The 14,739-nt window shown below is 36.9% G+C and overlaps 1 pseudogene; it reads right to left on the bottom strand.

Annotated features, from left to right (window-relative positions):
• LOC128596399 (uncharacterized) overlaps positions 1 to 14,514 on the bottom strand; it is a 41,589-nt pseudogene extending 27,075 nt beyond the window's left edge.
• Between the last annotated feature and the right edge of the window lie 225 nt (positions 14,515 to 14,739).

The raw sequence follows: 14,739 nt of genomic DNA, 5'->3' as shown, positions 1-14,739 counted from the left end.
TGGAGATGGGGCCCATTTATGTTGCTCAGGCTGATTTCAAACTCCTGGCATCAAATGATCCTCCACCTCTGCCTAAGTGCTAGAATTACAGGAATGAGCCACTGTGCCCAGCAGCACTTAGCTTTTAATTATTATCCGACTGACTCAAAACCTGTATACCATTTTAATTCCACAATCACAAAAGCAGTTTTGATATTTTTGTCACTAATTCTTGACATTTACAATAATAGACAATATATGATGTGTGTTCAGTGCTTGCCAGGCACTAAGCTAAGTCTTTTACAGGCATTAACTATTTCCAACCCTCAAAAAATTTTATGAGACAAGTATTATCTTAATAATATCAAGTATGATTATTATTAGTCTGTCAACTGTTATTATAGTATAACCCTTTTCATAAATAATGATTTTAAAAATCTGAGAGGTTAAAACCTGCCTAAACTCACAAAGGCATAGGGATACATGAAAGCTTTATCTTTTCTATGATTTGTCTAAGGTGGCTTAAAAAGTCGGTTGTTATAATATTGAGATTCCAGGCACAGGTGGCCTATACCCGGAAATGCTTCTTAGCTAATACACACACAGCAGTTTTCCAAATTCTTTGCACTTCTTAAAGTTCCAACACAGTAAGTAAAGCAGAAAGACAGCCCTCAGAATGGGAGGAGTTATTTTCAGGTTATGTCTTCGATAAAGGTTTAATAACCAGAATCCACAGTGAACTCAAATGTATTAGCAAGAAAAGAACAAGTGATCCCATCTCTAGGGCGGGCAAGGGACTTGAAGAGAAACTTCTCTGAAGAAGACAGGCGCATGGCCTACAGACACATGAAAAAATGCTCATCATCCTTAATCATCAGAGAAATGCAAATCAAAACTACTATGAGATATCATCTAACTCCAGTGAGATTAGCCCATATCACAAAATCCCAAAACCAGAGATGTTGGCATGGATGTGGAGAAAAGGGAACACTTCTACACTGCTGGGGAATGCAAAGTAATACATTCCTTTTGGAAAGATGTTTGGAGAACACTTAGAGATCTAAAAATAGACCTGCCATTCGATCTCACAATTCCTCTACTACATATCCAGAAGACCAAAAATCACATTATAACAGACATTTGTACCAGAATGTTTATTGCAGCCCAATTCATAATTGCTAAATCATGGAAGAAGCCCAAGTGCCCATCAACTCATGAATGGATTAATAAATTGTGGTGTATGTATAGCATGGTATATTATGCAGCCTTAAAGAAAGATGGAGACTTCACCTCTTTCATGCTCACATGGATGGAGCTGGAACATATTCTTCTTAGCAAAGTATTTCAAGAATGGAAGAAAAGGTATCCAAAAATATCCATTCAGCCCTACTATGAAACTAATTTATAGCATTCATATGAAAGCTGTAACCCAATTATAACCTAAGAATATGGGGAAAGGGAGGGGAGAGGAGGGGAGAGGATGGGTGGAGGGAGGGTAATTGGTGGGACCACACCTATGGTGCATCTTACAAGGGTACATGTGAAACTTACTAACTGTGGAATATAAATGTCTTAATAAAATATTCTAAATTCCAAAAAAAAAAAAAACCCAAAACAGAAAACATAAGGATATAAAAAAGGGCTTTTGCAGGCAAAAATTATTAGAATGTTTGAGCTAAAGAAAGTGAGATAAAATCTCTAATTCAGACAAAACCAATTTTTTTGTGGAAATCTTCTAGAGAAAACCTCTTCTCCTATGTCTTTTTGAAGCAATTGGAGCAATTGAAGCAGCCCCACTACAGATGGCTATTTTGGCCCAATACCCAGAACTTCAAACAGGTCTTGTACTCTAGTGACAGGTAAAATTGCAAATATTTATATCAATAGTTGTTATACCTTTGGGGTTGTTTGTGTTTGGGGTACACTTTGAAAATAAAGAGGATTTTAAACCTCTAGAGGAAACCAAATTAAAAATGAAACTTTTGTCAATAATTTATCCAATTTAACTTCTCTTTGCCTTGGCCATTGTTAAAATTTCAATCTAATGAGGCTAAGGGAAACTGTGACTGGTCACACAGTAAAAGCAGTTGCCTTGAGTTCTACTAATACTAAAAATCTTATAGTTAATATTGAGTATTTCCCCCCCAAAAGGATTTAAATGATATTGATAAAGATGCCTACTCTGAGGCACCACATAAAAAATGTATTAAGCTAATAATTATTGCATTTTTCCCTGCAAAACAAATTTAGAGTATGATTCCAATAATAAATCTTATAAGAAGATATGAAAAAACTGCTCAAAATGGCACATAAGATTAGGAAAGTCATAAACTTTTAAGTTTATGAAGCAGTGTTGGTTGGCAGTTATTTCAAGGGCCACCAGAGATGCAACTCTCTTAAACTATTTGCCCAAAATTAACCCAGGAAAGACAAGTTAATTTCAAATCATCTTGACCTGCCTAATACAACTTTCAGGTTTGTCAAATGGGTTTCATCCAGCTATTTCCCTTACAAGATTCTAAATATGTCCTTGTTATGATTTGTATATTTTCCTATTGGGTAGAAGCATTTCCTTGCCTTTGTTGGGTTGTTCCTAAATGGTCCATACATTCAGAGTTGCATAGCAATCGAGTAACACACTTAACTAGCCACTTTGTAAAACGAATCTGCAAAGTTTGACCTATATTATAACATTTCTATTGTGCCTATCATTTCCAGTCATCCAGAGTGGTGGAAAGACCGAATGGCATTATCAAAACTTGACTAGCAAAATATGTGGAAACAAAATTGCCTGGTCAAAGGTACTTTCTCTGGTCCTATTCAATCTAAGATCTGTACCTTTTGGAAAATTTAAGTTGTTAACTTTTGAGGTTATCACAGGATGACCCTTGCATTTAGCTTCCTTTGCTTTTGATATTCGATGGATTAAAGGAGATTTTCTCCAATATCATAAAGGAAATAATTCAGCCTGTAGACAAAATCATAACCTTAGTAGAATAATCTTTCCACAGTATGCTCCCAGGAGACAAAAACAAGGAAAACATCATAACTTCCACCTGGTGATGTCTACTGGAAGAGGCATTTTCAAAAGAATTCCTTCCTAATTTAATGAAGAGGTCTACATCAAACACTCTTCTTTTAGCTTTTTTTTTTTTTATTGTTGGGGATTCATTGAGGGTACAATAAGCCAGTTACACTGATTGCAATTGTTAGGTAAAGTCCCTCTTGCAATCATGTCTTGCCCCCATAAAGTGTGACACACACTAAGGCCCCACCCCCCTCCCTCCATCCCTCTTTCTGCTTCCCCCCCCATAACCTTAATTGTCATTAATTGTCCTCATATCAAGATCAAGTACATAGGATTCATGCTTCTCCATTCTTGTGATGCTTTACTAAGAATAATGTCTTCCACGTCCATCCAGGTTAATACGAAGGATGTAAAGTCTCCATTTTTTTTAATGGCTGAATAGTATTCCATGGTATATATATACCACAGCTTGTTAATCCATTCCTGGGTTGGTGGGCATTTAGGCTGTTTCCACATTTTGGCGATTGTAAATTGAACTGCAATAAACAGTCTAGTACAAGTGTCCTTATGATAAAAGGATTTTTTTCTTTCTGGGTAGATGCCCAGTAATGGGATTGCAGGATCAAATGGGAGGTCTAGCTTGAGTGCTTTGAGGTTTCTCCATACTTCCTTCCAGAAAGGTTGTACTAGTTTGCAGTCCCACCAGCAGTGTAAAAGTGTTCCCTTCTCTCCACATCCACGCCAGCATCTGCAGTTTTGAGATTTTGTGATGTGGGCCATTCTCACTGGGGTTAGATGATATCTCAGGGTTGCTTTGATTTGCGTTTCTCTAATATATAGAGATGATGAACATTTTTTCATGTGTTTGTTAGCCATTCGTCTGTCATCTTTAGAGAAAGTTCTATTCATGTCTCTTGCCCATTGATATATGGGATTGTTGGCTTTTTTCATGTGGATTAATTTGAGTTCTCTATAGATCCTAGTTATCAAGCTTTTGTCTGATTGAAAACATGCAAATATCCTTTCCCATTGTGTAGGTTGTCTCGTTGCTTTGGTTATTGTCTCCTTAGCTGTACAGAAGCTTTTCAGTTTAATGAAGTCCCATTTGTTTATTTTTGTTGTTGTTGCAACTGCCATGGCAGTCTTCTTCATGAAGTCTTCCCCCAGGCCAATATCTTCCAGTGTTTTTTCCTATGCTTTCTTTGAGGATTTTTATTGTTTCATGCCTTAAATTTAAGTCCTTTATCCATCTTGAATCAATTTTTGTGAGTGGGGAAAGGTGTGGGTCCAGTTTCAGTCTTTTACATGTAGACATCCAGTTCTCCCAACACCATTTATTGAATGGGGAGTCTTTCCCCCAAGGTAAGTTCTTGTTTGGTTTATCGAAGATTAGGTGGTTGTAAGATGTTAGTTTCATTTCTTGGTTTTCAATTCAATTCCAAGTGTCTATGTCTCTGTTTTTGTGCCAGTACCATGCTGTCTTGACCACTATGGCTTTGTAGTACAGACTAAAATCTGGTATGCTGATGCCCCCAGCTTTATTTTTATTGCTAAGAACTGCCTTAGCTATACTGGGTATTTTCCGGTTCCATACAAAATGCAGAATCATTTTTTCCAAATCTTGAAAGTACGATGTAGGTACTTTGATAGGAATGGCATTGAATAGGTAGATTGCTTTGGGAAGTATAGACATTTTAACAATGTTGATTCTTCCCATCCATGAGCATGGTATGTTCTTCCATTTGTTAATATCCTCTGCTATTTCCTTTCTGAGGATTTCATAGTTTTCTTTATAGAGGTCCTTCACCTCCTTCATTAGGTATATTCCTAGGTATTTCATTTTCTTTGAAACTATGGTGAAGGGAGTTGTGTCCTTAATTAGCTTCTCATCTTGACTGTTATTGGTGTACACAAAGGCTACTGACTTGTGGACATTGATTTTATATCCTGAAACATTACTGTATTTTTTGATGAATTCTATGAGTCTTGTGGTTGAGTCTTTGGGGTTCTCTAAGTATAAGATCATGTCGTCAGCAAAGAGGGAGAGTTTGACCTCCTCTGCTCCCATTTGGATTCCCTTGATTTCCTTGTCTTGCCTAATTGTATTGGCTGGAACTTCCAGCACTATGTTGAATAGTAAAGGTGACAGAGGACAACCTTGTCTGGTTCCAGTTCTAAGAGGAAAAGCTTTCAGTTTTACTCCATTCAGTAAAATATTGGCTGTGGGTTTGTCATAGATAGCTTTAATCAGTTTTAGAAGTGTGCCACCTATGCCTATACTCTTCAGTGTTCTAATTACAAACGGATGCTAGATTTTATCAAATGCTTTTTCTGCATCTATTGAGAGGATCATGTGATCTTTATTTTTGCCTCTGTTAATATGGTGGATAACGTTTATGGACTTGCGTATGTTAAACCAGCCTTGCATCCCTGGGATGAAGCCTACTTGATCATGATGAATGACTTTTTTGATGATAAGCTGTAATCTATTGGCGAGGATTTTGTTGAGAATTTTTCCATCTATATCCATGAGTAAGATTGGTCTGAAATTCTCCTTTTTGGTTGGGTCTTTTCCTGGTTTTGGTATCAGGGTGATGTTTGCTTCATAGAATGTGTTGGGGAAGATTCCTTCTTCCTCAGTTTTTTGGAATAATTTCTGCAGTACAGGAATAAGCTCTTCCTTGAAGGTTTGATAGAATTCTGGAGTGAAGCCATCTGGACCAGGGCATTTTTTAGTTGGAAGCTTTTTTATTGTTTCTTTGATCTCAGTGCTTGAAATTGGTCTGTTCAGGAGCTCTATTTCTTCCTGGCTAAGTCTAGGGAGAGGGTGTGATTCCAAATATTGATCCATTTCCTTCACATTGTCAAATTTCTGGGCATAGAGTTTCTGGTAGTATTCAGAGATGATCTCTTGTATCTCTGTGGGATCAGTTGTTAGTTCCCCTTTATCGTTTCTGATTGACGTTACTAGAGATTTTACTTTTCTATTTCTAGTTAGTCTGGCCAATGGTTTATCTGTTTTATTTATTTTTTCAAAAATCCAATTCCTTGTTTCATTAATTTTCTGAATGATTCTTTTGTTTTCAATTTCATTGATCTCTGATTTGATTTTGGATATTTCTTTTCTTCTACTGAGTTTAGGCTTAGATTGTTCTTCTTTTTCCAATTCCATAAGATCTCTTGTGAGATTGTTGATGTGCTCTCTTTCTGTTTTTCCAATGTAGGCATCTAAAGCGATGAATTTTCCTCTCAAAACTGCTTTTGCAGTATCCCACAGGTTTTGGTAGCTTGTGTCTTCATTGTTGTTATGCTCAAGGAAGTTAATTATTTCCTGTTTTATTTCTTCCTGCACCCATCTGTTATTCAACAGAAGATTGTTTAATTTCCATGCCTTTGGGTGGCGTTCAGCATTTTTGTTAGAGTTGATTTCCACCTTTAGTGCTTTATGGTCTGAAAAGATACAAGGTAAAATTTCAATTCTTTTGATTCTGTTGATATTTTTTTTGTGTCCCAGGATATGATCAATTTTGGAGAATGTTCCATGGGGTGATGAGAAGAATGTATATTCTGTATCTTTGGGGTGGAGTGTTCTGTATGCATCTATCAAGCACAGTTGTTCTAGGGTCTCATTTAAATCTCTTATATCTTTGTTTAATTTCTGTTTAGAGGATCTGTCCAGCTCTGTAAGAGGAGTGTTAATGTCCCCTGTTATGATGGTATTATCAGATATCACATTGCTCAGACTGAGTAAGATCTGCTTCAAGAATCTGGGAGCATTTAAATTGGGTGCATAAATATTTAGAATTGAAATGTCTTCTTGTTGTATTTTTCCCTTGACCAATATAAAGTGACCATCTTTGTCTTTTTTGACTTTAGTTGCTTTAAATCCACATGTATCTGAAAATAAGTTTGCAACTCCTCTTTTCTTCTGAATTCCATTTGCCTGAAAAATTGTCTTCCAACCCTTGATTTGGAGCTTTAATTTGTCTTTTGAAGCCAGGTGTGTTTCTTGCAGACAGCAAATGGATGGCTTGTGTTTTTTAATCCAGTCAGCCAATCTATGTCTCTTCAGTGGGGAATTCAATCCATTAACATTTATTGAGATAATTGATAAGTGTGGTAGTATTCTATTCGTCTTATTTGGTGAGAGTCCATTGCTTAGTTTTATCTTTTGCATCAGTGTGGAGGTTAGGTTCTGTCCTTTGATTTCTGAGTTCTTACTTTGCTGCTGATCCATTGTGGTGGTCAGTGTGCAGAACAGGTTGAATTATTTCCTGTAGAGCTGGTCTTGTTGTGGCGAATTTCCTCAATGTTTGTATATCCATAAATGATTTGATTTCTCTGTCCATTTTTAAGCTTAGCTTAGCAAGGTACAGAATTCTGGGCTGGAAATTGTTCTGTTTAAGTAGATTAAACGTAGATTACCATTGTCTTCTTGCTTGGAAAGTTTCATTAGAGAAACTTCCTGCGGTCACTCTGATGGATTTGCCCCCGTAGGTCAACTGGCGCTTACTCCTGGCAGCTTGCAGAATCTTTTCTTTTGTCTTGACTTTGGACAGGTTCATCACAATGTGTCTTGGAGAAGTTCGGTTAGAGTTGAGGTGACCTGGGGCCCAATATCCCTCTGAAAGCAGTGTGTCAGAATCTTTGGTGATGTTTGGGAAATTTTCTTTTATAATATTCTCTATATGGCTTCCATTCCTCTGGGGCATTCTTCTTCCCCTTCTGCAATTCCTATAACTCGTATGTTGGAACGCTTCATAAAGTCCCATAATTCTGACAGTGAACGTTCTGCTTTCTCTCTCTTCTTTTCTGCCTCTTTTACTGTCTGTGTTATCTCAAGAACTTTGTCTTCTACCTCTGAAATTCTTTCTTCTGCATGGTCTAACCTGTTGCTGATACTTTCCATTGCATCTTTAAGTTCCCTAATTGACTGTTTCAGTTCCTTCAGCTCTGCTATATCCTTTTTATATTCTTCATATCGTTCATCTCTTATTTGATTCTGTTTTTGGATTTCCTTTTGGTTATTTTCCACTTTATTAGCAATTTCCTTCATTGTTTCCATCATTTCTTTCATTGTTTTCAACATGTGTATTCTAAATTCCCTTTCTGTCATTCCTAACGTTTCTTTACAGGTGGAATCATCTGCAGTAGCTACCTCATGGTCCCTTGGTGGGGTTGTTCTAGACTGGTTCTTCATGTTGCCTGGAGTTTTCTGCTGATTCTTCCTCATGAGTGATTTCTTTTATCTGTTTCCTTGCCCTAATTTTCCTTTTACTTCCTCTTGCTCTTTAAGTTCTTGTGCCTGTGGACTAAGGGTTACAGGACCAGAAGGGTGAGAAGGTTGAAGAGCAAAAAAGGGATGAAAGAAAGGAGGACCGAGTGATAAGAAAAAAAAGAAAGATAGAGAAAGGAGAAGGGGTGGGTATAAGGAATATTGACAAAAAGAAGAGAGGCACAGAAAGAGGGAGACAGGGCAATATAGGTGTACAGTAGGGTACTTTGACACAACCTTAAAAAACCCCACCTTCTGGGGGTGCCCAGTTGCGTGGTTCCCTTGAGGTCAGCAGCTCTTTGCTAACCTGATCAGACACAGTACCCCACCTCCAGCAAGTAGAGAGGAAAGACAAAAATGCTATAAATCAAACCAAAACAAGCAAAAAGAAAACTTTACGGGGATAAAGTTGGGTGAAAAATCAAATAATAGCGGTAGAAACACTAGGAAAAATGAAGTTCTAGTTATTAAAAAAGGCAGCAATGGGAAATTATAATTAAACTAGAAAAATTGAGAAAGAAAAAGGGATCTGTATGGAAAAGATTGAAATTAAAAAACAAAAGAACATCAACAATGTCAAAATAAACAAAAAAAAACCCAACCAAACAAAAATAAAGAAAAAAATACACAACCAAAAACAAAGCAGTTTGTATATGTTATTGAATATTGTCTGGGCAACACATGTTCTTCTGGGGTATGAGATGTTAATCACAGTTCTGATACGACTGGAGGCTGCTGATTTCTCAAACCCCAGCAGGTAGACACCCTAATTCTCTTTTCGGCCCACTTAAAAGGCACTTTGAACTTGTAAACTTGCTGAGCAGAAGCTTTCCCAGCTTTCTTGTTGGAATCACTGCTAAAGTGGCTATCTACTTATCCAGTGTGCCAAAACCGGTCTCACTCTGCCCCTGAGGGTTAGGGCTGCAAGGCGGCTCAGACCCCACCCTTAGGCTACTTGGTTGCTGGGTTACCAGCTCCCACCTATTTCCAGCTCTGTGACCCTGAGGGCGGAGCTTGCCGGGACAGATCACTGACAATGGTTCCGTGTGACCCACCGCCAAACACTATTAGCTCCGTCTGGCTCAGCGGCTCAGACTGGGGCCCTAGACAACGGCCAAAGTTCTCCGCACTCCCGCTCAGGCCCTCCCCAAGGCAGTTCAACTCAGTGCCAAGTCCAAGGACACCAAAACAGTTCACAGGTAAGGCCTTTCTGGTTTGCAGTCTTGCTGCTACTGAACTTACAGTTGTGGGCGGGTTTAGATGGATTGAACACACGCGACCACTTGCCAGTTTTCCACTGTTTTAGTCCTCCTCTTGGGGTCCAGAAGTCTCTCGCTGACTCCCTGTATCCTCATAGGAGTGATGATAGGCAGATCCCACCAGCCAGAGATGCCTGGAGTCCTATCTCCCCAGACTCACAGTGCCCAGATGCAAGGAAGCTGTTACTGGGCCGCCATCTTGCTCCGCCTCCCTATATCAGACACTCTTTAATCAGTCCCTGCATCGCCAAACTAAAAGGTGTTGACACTTCATATTTCTTCTTTATGATACGTATTTATTTAAAGAAACCTCCTACCCTTTCCTCAAATTCAGAAACATTCAGCGACTTACAGCTAAAACTTACCATGAAGTGAAGCAGATGATGGCTGAAGTTCACCGCCTACCCAAGACCCCTGGAAAGGCCTATATACAATTAAGTTCCCTGAAATATTTTGGCCCTTAATATGTTGCTTTCTCTATATTCTTGATTTTTGCCTTCTACTCCCTTATACAACAGGTTTACCTTTGATTATATGTTGACCAAGGAAGGAGGTGTTTGCACTAAACCAATACCTCTTATTCCACTTAGTTAAATACTTTGTAAAAGTTTGAGACCAAGCTGAAAAAATCTGTGCACATACTAATTAGCTAATTAGAGTACCCATTGTTGAAAGCTTACCAAACTCCCTCTCTCCTCTCCTCTGCCTCCACTTGAATTTAGTTTTGTTTTCCTCTGATGCCGGTATGCAGTTTTTCATCTACTAGCTTCAAATTAGTATTGAGTACATTGAATGCTTGCTTTTCCATTTTTGTAATAAATTACTTTGGAAGATGCTCTCCAAATCTATCCAGGTAAATACAAAACATATAAAGTCTCCATCTTTCTTTATGGCTGAATAGTATTCCATGGTATAGATACACCATAGTTTATTTATTCATTCATGTGTTGATGGGCTTTTTGGTTGTGTCCACATCTTGGTGATTGTGAACTGAGCTGTGATAAACAGTCTAGTGTAAGCTCTCACCTAACAGGTATAACATAGGTATACATGGCACACCTCCTGGGTGAAGGCTCAAGTCCAACGTGAACTTTTATCTAACAAGTGCAAACATGTAACCTAATTATTTGCACCCATATGTTAATCGGAACTTTAAAAAAACTAAAGAAAAAAATAGAGTATCTATTGTTAAAAATTTGGCTTTTTGATCTCTTCATTGACTATCTTCTAAAATCAGAATGTGGGTAAATTTTGTTCTTTAACTTTTGATATTCACTATTATAATTATTTTTGCTATTGTTGTAATATTTAAGTTACTCCTTACCCAGGTTTGCTTAGAAATAACAATTTAATGAAAGTAATGCCTATGATTCAGAGAAGACATGTGACCTGACAACTTTTATAAGACCTCAGTAAGCTTGAAGCTTGTCCCTGAAAACCTCAAATGTGATCTAGCCCACCCCTACACTCCTTTAGACCCTGAGACTCCCTGATAGATAAGAGACATGACTCCCTGGGACAGGTCCCTGCCAGTGATAAGGGAGAAAATCAGACTTTCCAATTGATCTGTGATGCTTTCTGGAGAAAGATCTTGAGCAATAGAGGGAAATGTGAAGGAAAAAGAAGCAATTAAGGCCAAGAATTTCTAAAAGATTGCACTCATACCTGCTAAAAGTCAAACTACAGAATTTCCAATAGACCTGGATAAAAACTGAAATTAGTATCTGTAGGCATCCAGTATCTCTCAGCTGGAAGTACTCTAATTAATTAACCAGTCAGAATGAGTTTGTGATTTAGGATTTCTGCTCATCAAATGAACTGCCTCCAAAACAACATTTTGTGGAAATCCCCTATGAAATACCTCTCCTATGCTTGCCTTATGGGACACTTTTCAGGGCTTCCCCGATTCAGTGTAACTGCACTACAATTTTTTCCTCCAATAAGTGCTATTTTGTTTGACTTCCTTTTCAATCTCTCTCTCTCTCATTAGTCTTGGTAGAATTTTGCTAATTTTATAGGGATTTCTTTTTTGAGGAGTAAGTTTTTATTTCATTTTTTTTCTGTTTTTTTTAATTTAATGTAATTGATTTCTGTTATATTTATTCTTTCTGCTTGCTTTTGGTTTACTTTTTCCATTTTTTGAGAATTATATTTAAATAATTTAAGATCTTTCCTTAAATTTGGGGGTTTTCTGGTGTTTTTCTGTTATTAATTTCTAGTTTTATTTCATTATATTTATAGAACATGTTTTGCATGACTTCAAACCTTTAGGGATTTTTTTGGCCAGGGGGTGGCTTATTTTTGTGAACATATCATAGTCACTTGGGAAATAAAGGGTATCCTCTGCTGTTAGGGAATATATAAGGATTAGATCCTGTTGGCTGATTGGTTGTGCTGCTGAGATCGTCTATATCCTTGCTACTGTTGGGTGAATGTTGAAGTCCTCAGTTATAAATGTAGATTTGTCTCTTTCTTCTCCCAGTTTTATCAAAATCTGCTTTATGTATTTCGAAACTCCATCATTTGATACATACATATTTAGGATTATTTTGTCTTCCAGGTGGATCAATCCTTTTATTGTCATGTAATGTTCTATTTTGTCTTCAGTAATTTTTTTCTCTGAAGTAACATTTTTTGTATTTTAATATTAATGAAACAATTACTGCTTTCTGTGATTAGTATTTGTGTATGTGTTTTCTTTTTGCATTCAACCTGTAGTCACTTTTGTTGTTAATTTGGAGTCAATTTATTGTAAACAGCATGTAGGTGAGTCTTTTATTTCACTTCAGTTTGCCAATTTATACCTTTTAATTAACCTTTTTAGGTCATATTTAAGGTAGTTATTGATATGTTAGGGCTTAGAGGGCCACTTTATTATTTTCTATTTGTTTTCTCTATTTCTTGTTCTCTGTTTATCTTTTCTTGCCTTCCCACAGGTTACTTAAATATATATTTTCCAGAATTCCTTCTTAATTTATATATAATGTTTTTACATGTTTCTATTTGTTTAGTGTTCTTAATGTTATGATATTACAATATACACATGTAACTTATTACAGTCTAATGATATCAGTATATTTTTACTCAAAGTAAAACTTGGACCTTATTTCCATTTATAGTTCTTTAACTTCATCACTTTTAAATATCATTGCCTTTAACATCAGATACTTTTATACTTTTTGTTTCAGTCAACTATACCTCATAAAATTCAAGGTGAAAGAATAGTCCATTGCATGTATCTGTATTTCTTCTCTTTTCATTATTCTTTCTTCCTTCGTGATGCACTAAGATTCCTGAGAAGGCACACTAAGAAAGGGGCTTCAAGGGGGAAGGGAGGGAAGTGTGGCCTCCAGGAAGTCTGCAGGGCCCATAAGAATGTAAGCGTCAGGTAACCTAGATAACTAATAATCAATAGAAAGGTATGATAATCAATGACCAGTAGAAAAGAGCAACAATTCCTGGAGCAGAGAGGCCAATGAAACAGTTGCAACCAATTTTAAAATGGAGGAAAAGAGGCCATTTATGCCTTTGCACTGCCTTTGCATCTCCATCTCTCTCCCCTTCTGTCCATCATGACAGAGACCTACTTCCAACTCACTTTGGAAGTGCTCTAAACTTTCTATTTGTTGTTAAATAAAATTTCTCTTTGTTACACTGAGAATTGTGTACTTTAGCTCTCTATTCTCTTTGTTACACTGAGAATTGTGTACTTTAGCTCTATTCATGCTGCCCATGCTACTCTAGTTTTATTTTCTGTTTCCATTCATTTTTGCTTTGAATTACTGCCTTACCTTGGTTAAACTTTCTAGCTCAGCCAGGTAATCAAATCAGGTCAACTGGGTTTGGGGAAACAGGACCTTAAACCCCCACTGTTCCTTCTTAGGAAATAGTTCTCTTAGGAAAAGAAAAAAACTACAGTTTTCCCTTTAGTTATGATTTAAAGATAGAACTGTTAATGAAAAGCTCTTTCTGTTTTCCTTCACCTGAGAATGTTTTTATTGACACTTCAGTTCCAAAGGGTAGTTTTTTTGGCCATAGAATTGGTGGTTGACAGTTCTTTTTTTTTTTTTCATCACTCAAAAAGTGTTCCACTTTATTCTGGCTCTGTAGTTAGAGAAAAAAAAAATGTTTCCATTTGAATTATTTTCTCCCTCAAAGAAATACATTATTTTTCTTTGAATGCTGTCAAGATTATTTTCTTTATCTTTAGTTTTCAGAACTTTAATTATAATGTACCTTGATGTAAATTTCTTTGGGTTTCTCTTATTTTGACTTTGTTAAGATTCTTGAATTGGAAGGTCTTTTGCCAAATTTTGTAAGTTTTTTAATATTGTTTAATAAGATACTTTTTATGTCCCATTCTCTTTCTCCCCTCCTTCAGGAATATCCACTATTGGAACTTTCTTTTTTTACACATCCTTAAACCTCTGTTCTTCACCATCCCCCCCCCTTTTCTCTCTATTGTTCATATTGAGTAAATTCTATTGATCTGTATTCAAGTGCTCTATCACTGGTCTTCTCAACTCTACTATTGAATAGGTTTAGCAAATCTTAAAATTTCTGTTATGGTATTTTTCAATTCTATAATTTTCAGTCAATTCTGTTTTTACAACTTTTATTTTTTCCATGATATTTTTTTTTTCATTGGTTTTAGGGAATTTGTAATCATGCATTGAAGCATTTTTATGATGAGTGTTTTAAAATCTTTGTTAGATAATTTAAACATTTCTATCATCTTGATGTTGGCATAATTTGACCATGTTTTGCCACCAAGTAGTAATTTTCCTGGTTCTTGTTATGACAGGTGATTTTCAATTATAACCTGGACATTTTAGCTATTATGGTGGGAAATTTGGGATCTCATTTAAATCTTTCATTTTAGCAGGCAGTACCTTCTTCAGTTTCAGCAGATCCTGGCGTAGTTTCTTGGGCGGTCTTTCCAGTGAAAATTTTATTTTTAGAGCCTTTGCCATGCTACTCTGTTCTGTTACTGTCTTTGATTCAGGTGAAACACCCACTGGTCCTTGCTCAGGAGGTGTAAGGAGTTTTCCAGGCTGTCTATATCAAGGTGGAGAAAAAGTATCTGGCCTGCTAGTACGAATAGGTTTTCTGGTCTAGGCCACTTGTTAGGCTGAGGACCCCTCTTCAGGGTGCTACTGGCTACCTGGAATATTGAAGTAAGAGAGAAGTCTCAGGCC

The sequence above is a fragment of the Nycticebus coucang genome, chromosome 10 (genome assembly GCF_027406575.1).
Source record: "Nycticebus coucang isolate mNycCou1 chromosome 10, mNycCou1.pri, whole genome shotgun sequence".
In the NCBI taxonomy this organism is placed as follows: domain Eukaryota; kingdom Metazoa; phylum Chordata; class Mammalia; order Primates; family Lorisidae; genus Nycticebus; species Nycticebus coucang.
The sequence above is the reverse complement of the archived record's forward strand: the minus strand, read 5'-3'. Positions and strand labels throughout refer to the sequence as shown.